Source organism: Halyomorpha halys, unplaced genomic scaffold, assembly GCF_000696795.3.
Source record: "Halyomorpha halys isolate HHAL.00 unplaced genomic scaffold, Hhal_1.1 Scaffold6799.1, whole genome shotgun sequence".
NCBI classification, from domain to species: Eukaryota; Metazoa; Arthropoda; class Insecta; order Hemiptera; family Pentatomidae; genus Halyomorpha; species Halyomorpha halys.
In genome coordinates, this window is record NW_027112741.1 from 18,352 (window position 1) to 25,209 (window position 6,858).

Here is a 6,858-nt window from a genome sequence, read left to right on the forward strand (position 1 = left end):
ATATATGTCTGTGTGTGTGTGATTTTTAAAACCATATAATTCGTATGTATTTATGAAAATTATCATTAATTAAAAAAATACGCGTTTCTATTTATTTTGATTATTTTAATTTATTTAATTCTATTTGTTAATTAGTGCGCAATATAAAATGAACTCCCGAGGTACGTTCTCGCATTATTTAATCTCTAACGCATCCATCACTTCACCAAGGCTGAGGCTGAACTAGTTTGCGAACCAATCGCACTGCTACCTAGCTTACGCTCATATATGAATTGTAAATGACAATAAATAACATAACCCGCCTTTGTTAGAGCCAGCGAAAAACAAAGTTGGAATTAGTTCTGTACAGAGGCAATCAGTGTTTTCCTTATTTATCGCCATGTCTTTCGGATCACTGCTCATTGCTCACTGCGCTGCGTTGATCGTAAATAAAAAAAATATATACCTAGTAACTTAGCTATTGCAAATTGCCAAGTAACTTATTGCTGAAGTTTTTATATCCCTTATAATCTGGGATTAAACTTTTTTTTTTCACATGTTACATACAAGCGGATTTTCTTAATGATCATTATATAAATATTTTCATATATGTATTAATAATTATTTTTCTTAACTCATATTTAAAAAACGAAATATATGAACAAAAGGTGGCCCTCATAAGTTCACGTAATTGTTTATTGAGGTGTATAAAAAAAAATTACCGTTTTTCAAACAAATATTTTGATTATTATTTCTTTGATATAAAATAAATTAACACTCAAAGTATAGTCCATTCTTATCTACCGTCATTAGCCATCTGCTAGCCAATTCCTCGATCCCACGCTGACACCATTCTTTGGGAAGGCCAAATTCAGATTCAGAGATTCAAAGATTCCGCAAAACTATCAAATTTTTTTCCTTGAAGAAAATGGGCTATGAATCGAAAAAAGTAGTAATCCGATGGTGCAAGTTCTGGATATATGGTAGGTAGGAGTTCCAACCCATGAAGTTCTTTAAACTTTTCTTTAACTCAACAGGAAGTGTGAAGATGCGCAGAATAATGCTCTTGATCGCTTTTTGACGGCGACAATCTTCCGGTAAAATCTCATAGCCGAAGGGTATGTTTTAATAAATGTTCGCAAATTTCTAGCCTTTTAGCTGATTGCTGAGAACCGAGTTCGTGAGGGACCAATCTACTGCTCTTTTTCACCTTACCCGTGGAGAGTACATGGCGACTAACAGTATCTTTCGACAGGCTATACACTCCCTGGTAAGTTCACAAGTACTTCTGGACGGATTTGACTCGACAGCTTCCTGCAGAACCTCATCGATATCTATTAATGACCGCTCGGAGCCCTTCTTCGTTTCCAATGTCGTATCTACACTGCTAAATTTTTCAAAGCAACTTCGCACAGTGGGCTGGTCAAGTACACCTTCCCCTTCATTTATAATAATTTTACGAGATGCCTCAGAGACTGTGAATTTTCATTTTTCCAGTAATGCCTTAAAGTTACGAAAATTTCGTAGGACACTAGCATGTTATTAGTAGCACTAGCGCTCCATGTGTCCAATACACTAATGAAGAGACTCTCTAGCCAGCAGCGGCGTTAAGAAAAAAAGAAAAGCGCCATTTCCTTCCTAAGGGCCTGAGAGAGCCATTTTTTTTCTCTGGAAAAATCTTTTCTTCTCTTTTTCAATGAAAATCATCATGTATGAGTAGAATATTTAGCAAGTATCTCCCCGGCAATAGAGGAGAGACCTGCGAAGGAGGAGGAACCATAAGAGTAAGTTCACCTCTTTCAATATCCATTACTTCTTCATCATCCTCATGACTAGCAACAGTTGCTATTTCAGTAGACCCTAAATCGAAATTCAGTAACACCTTCTAACCAATAAATTTTTTCTTTCGGCCACCCACTACAATCATGTGTAAATTAGTTAATAGATTTATTTTATGTCAATTTATGTTTTATTTTGTTTGTAATTAATTTTCGAATTCAGTTCACTAGTATAAACCCAACTTTCATTCTAAAGTGAGGTGGCACCCGGCCTTTAGTTGAAGGTCTATTTCATACAACTTGTTAATGATATATATTTTTGAGGTTTGGTCAATAATAAAAGTCGCAATGTAGTTGTACACGTGTTAATTTTTATAACACGCTGAGTAAAAATAAATTATGTGTAACTACCCAAAACAAATAGGGATATTCTTGCTGACATCAATTCTTCTAATATCTACCAACACATTCCGTATTGCTATACATATTCATGAGCTGCTGTTTACTGTGAATTTAGCTGACAAATAACCTTCGAAGCATTTTTCTGTTGTATATGAGCCACGTCATATTACTGAGTTTTAAATATAATGTAGTCATCAATATCTTTACTAGGTTACGATAATTTAATCACAGTATTAAATGTCGTTTTTGAATTATTTATATCACATACAGCTTCCTTATGTCAGTTTGGGAAAGCATATAAGTGTAAAACAAATCGTGACATAAGAATAAGTGGAAAGAAGACTAGGAGTAAGTCTAAAAATTTAAAAAAAAAATGTTTAAAATATAGGACTTGAAATGCTTCAATAAAATAAAACATAAATATAATAATTCACATCGTGATTTATTGTTAATACTGCAGATTTATTTTTAGTAAAGGGGGCATTCATTAGGCATTTATGCCAAAGAGCCTTGGACCAGTTCAGATATACATCATATGCAACCGAATATCTAAATATTATTTAAATATGAAAACCCTGGAATACCGGATAAATGATTCCTATATCGTTTCGAAACTAATTTTTTAAGTTGTGGAAATCCTCAATACTCTCTTCTCATAACATAATAATAAACAATCAATAATAAATAAACAAAAAATATTGTCACTATTGTGAATTTAGACGTACTATCAATTAACTAATTTATATAAAAATATTAAATAATGCCTAAACCTATTAAAATACAAATAATTATTTTTTAAAAAAAGAAATATAATCCTAAGGATTTAATTTTTGTTATGGGTTACATTTTTTTTTAAATATTTATTTATTGCTATTTACAACTGTACATTATAATACATTTAGTAAATCTGATCTAAGTTAAATTGGAGTGATACAGGCGTGTAGAGAAACTACCCATTGGTAGCACTCTAATGATATTTTACATTAGCTGGTCTCCTGGCTATCTTCTTTTCAGGCGCCTCGGAGGATTGTCAGGAATGGAAGAGGATGCAAGATTAGAAACTAGGGGGTAGGTGTTACATTTAACTTGGAAAAGGGTTCAGTTGACTTTGTAAAAGTATGTATTTGAAGTAGAAATTTGAAAACATAATAATTATGATAATAAACACCTCAGCCGTTTAACAGTTTCGAATATTTATGGTAAGTAATTTTTATAATTTTAAAAATACTAATTGTATTTCTGGTAAAATGTTACTATTGTATAACTCATTTATTGCGACTATGTCATAACTGTAAATAGACGTTTTTTCAGGTTGTCTTGGATTCGATTCCCGATTACCTGTCCATCTCTCTTGTTAGGAATTCACAAATCGGCTGAACGTATATATGGCATGAAAAATAGGAGACATTGAGTCAGCAAATCAATGCCATAAGAAAATCTTATTGATTTTTTTATAGATTGGATTGTATTCCAATAATAATGATAATATGAAGCAGTTGTAGCCGATTAAGTTTAGGCGTCACTCTAAGTCTGCGCGGGTTAACTTTTTTTTTTTTGGAGGCACCGAGGAATAAAAAATCGACCATCTCATTATGTTCAGAATAGTTGATGACCTATAGCATAACTTTGGGTGTGTTAGAACTGACCAGGTAGGGTATAAAAAATAAGTAAATAATTAAATGTAAAAAAAAAAAAAAATGAAAATTAAATATGTTTATTGAATTTTTAAAATAAGGAAAAAAATGATATGCAAAGTTAAAATAAACTCGTTGGCCAAGTTATAACTTGGGTTTAGCGACCTGACCCAGTTGCTCAACTCCAAGACTACTACGCATTCTAAACCACTTCCTATTCATCCAGTTGGTTCGGTAGCCAGGGCACGTTTTATTCCATCAGCGGTCCCACACGAAAAAAATAACCTCAGCTGTTAAAATGGCATATTAATTAATGGCCCTGAGTTTCTGCATTGGAAATGGCTACTCCATTGACACCGAACGGCTTCTGTTCCCACAAGGTCTCTCTCCTTAGGATACTGCTACTGGTTTTATAGCTCCTACTCTCTGATAAGATCTGCATTTTAAAATGAGCATAGTATTTAGCTTGTTTATTTTTCATGAGATATAGTTTATTCAGTGCTTTGAGAGTAAGTAGGGTTATCGGTGATTAAATGTGCGTTTTTGTCCATGACATTTTGTTAGCACTATCCTTAAATAATTAATATTTATATTATTTTGCACTGAACTATTAATTGGAAAGTATTTTTTTTTTTACCCGAAAATAGCTTTCACAGTATATTAGGAACCAACTAATAATTCTGTTTTAAGATCTAGTTTCAATCAGGGTTTAAAGAAAATTATTTGTTACGATAAGCATTTGATTGATACTAAATCCTGAAACGTAATTGCTAATTAGTTATTATTTAATTGTTAATTACTTAATTCGGATAATTTTATTTTGTTAAGCCACGTGTCTACTTGCGGGTAAATCACCCAAGAAACCATGAGATATCTTGTTTTTCGAGAGTTCTCACCGACTCTCAGGATAATATCCACTTGCAAGTAAGTACAGCTCTCGTGAGATAAATACTCTCAAGTGGATAAGTAGCTTTACATAACAAGGAGCATTTATGGTTTTGAATCATAGAAAATAAAAACGTAAGGAATTCATGGTTTAGTTAGATGAGCATTCTCGGATTAGACATAAACGCTCAAATCGTTGTTAATGTACTAACAATGTATATTTTGTAAATTAATATGTTCTTTGAGGAGATTACTGCAATAGCAAAACATTTCTGATATTCAAAATTAATATTTTGTCCAGAACTTTTTTTTTTATTTGATTTGTTTGACGATGATGTAGGGTACCTGATCCTTTTATGGATTGGGTATTAAGTGACTGCTTGAGTGGGATTAGTCCTCACTAAGGAAATGACTTATTTATTTTCTGAAGGTCTGTGGTGTGTACGAATGTGTCGAAAGCTTCTCGTAAAGGGAAATCAACATGAAACTCGTATTATTCATATCTCAGGTTGGTTGCTCTTCATATGTTTCCTGATTATTTATCCTATTAGAAGATAGAGGTTTGAAACTCTGACAAATTTATGATGCTAGAAAATAATAAATTAAAATACGCCTTTCTGTTGTGCAAGTACGATTTGTTTTTTTTTCTGTTTCAATCCAGCATTCAACAACCTTCTCAACAATGTGGCAATTTGTATTTATATATCTCATTTATTTAAATAGAACTAGTTCATTATGCCAAAGGCATGAAAACCCAGTGGGCGTAGTGGCTGTGTCTACTTCCTTTTGCAAGTGAAACCGCTCAACGCTTCATAGCGCTGAATAAGACTTGTTATCTTTAGTGTCGAATACAGAAATTCTCAACGATTTCAGCATCATTTACTGAATAAGATTTTCTTATTTTTAAGATAAAATTTAGAAACAACATTGAGATATGTATATTTTAAATTTTTGGAAAAATCAAAGACCTTCACAACTCCAACCATTCTTTATTGATTAATTATATGTTTCCGACACATTCCTTGGCCCATTTTCAATTGTATTTTTTCGGGCTAGAAATATCTTCAGCTCGCCTCTAACTTGAATGTCACCAAAATATACATTGCCATATTATCGGCAGTATTTCATGTTTCTTATTCATAACTGCACTGTTCCTACTGAATGGGCAACAGCTAATCTTAAAATACGAAAATATGTCAACAAGAATGTTCGACATACTCAAGTCTTTGGTGAATTGTCGAGTGTTTATTAAGAATGCTTGCAGTTGTGAGAGTTTTTGATTTTTCCAAAATTTACAACCAGTGGAAAATAGTATTATTTTTAAGATAAAATATTTATTTTATAGTATATTTAACTAGCTCTAATTTGAGTGCTTATAGACATCTGTACATCAAATGGTTCCTGAGATATATTTTTCATAAATCAAACTTCTAATAAATACATTTTATCCAATTTTAGTCATAAAACACTTTATATTTCTTGTAAGTCAGACGTTTCGGCCAATTCGGCCATCCTCAAGGACAATCTTAATACAATTTTAGAACACAGAGTGTTATGGTTCTCCTTGTGATGACTACATCATCCGCATAAGCCATGTATTGTGTAAGCCTCCTATACATTTACTACATTAACTTTATTAAATATATATAAAAAACTATCTATATTCTTTACTTTCACTTACCTATATAGGGTATATATAGTGAAGGAACATATTACAGTACAGAAGGAAAGTATCATGCAAAATGTGGAATTCGAGTATTCAGCGGATATCCTAGCGGGGTCCAAATAACCAAATCTCTCAAAATGGTCGGCGTAAGTTTCTGTAATGTGATGAGCCTAGATCAAAAACTAAAAGTCGCAAGAAACTGAAATTACATATTTAAGTTATAGATATGTAACGTGATTAAAGTTTAATAAGAAGTTTTTTTTTTGAGATCCGGGATAATTGGAACTCAGCTTTTTAGTTAAGGCCATCCTCCCGCCCTCCGTGGTACCCTTACTCATTTGAATTCTCAAAAAAAGAAGATTATAGCATCTAGGTTGGTCGATGTACGAAATGTCCCAATCTCACAAGAGATCATAACTCAAAAAAAGACCATCCTTCCCAGCCCGCCCCACCCCATTGAGACCCCTTTTTTTTTTTTTTTTTTTCCGAACCCTCTAAAACAGAAATAAAATGT